Below are 307 nucleotides of genomic sequence, written 5' to 3'. Positions count from 1 at the left end.
AGAGTTGACTCATTAGAAAGACCCTGATGCTGGGAGGGATTGGGGGCAGGAGGAGAAGGGGATGACAGAGGATGAGATGGCTGGATGGCATCACTAACTCTATGGACATGAGTTTGGGTAAACTCCAGGAGTTGGTGATGGACAGGGAGACCTGGTGTACTGCAATTCAGGGGGGTCACAAAGAGTCAGACACAACTGAGTGACTGAACTGAACTGAACTGAACATACACACTTTATATGCCACAAATAATAAATCCTAAATCTGAAATTCTCATGAATCTGATTCTAAAACCTACTTGCTTCTGCA

This window comes from Bison bison, unplaced genomic scaffold, assembly GCF_000754665.1.
Source record: "Bison bison bison isolate TAMUID 2011002044 unplaced genomic scaffold, Bison_UMD1.0 scf7180017864064, whole genome shotgun sequence".
NCBI classification, from domain to species: Eukaryota; Metazoa; Chordata; class Mammalia; order Artiodactyla; family Bovidae; genus Bison; species Bison bison.
Note: the sequence above shows the minus strand (reverse complement) of the source record.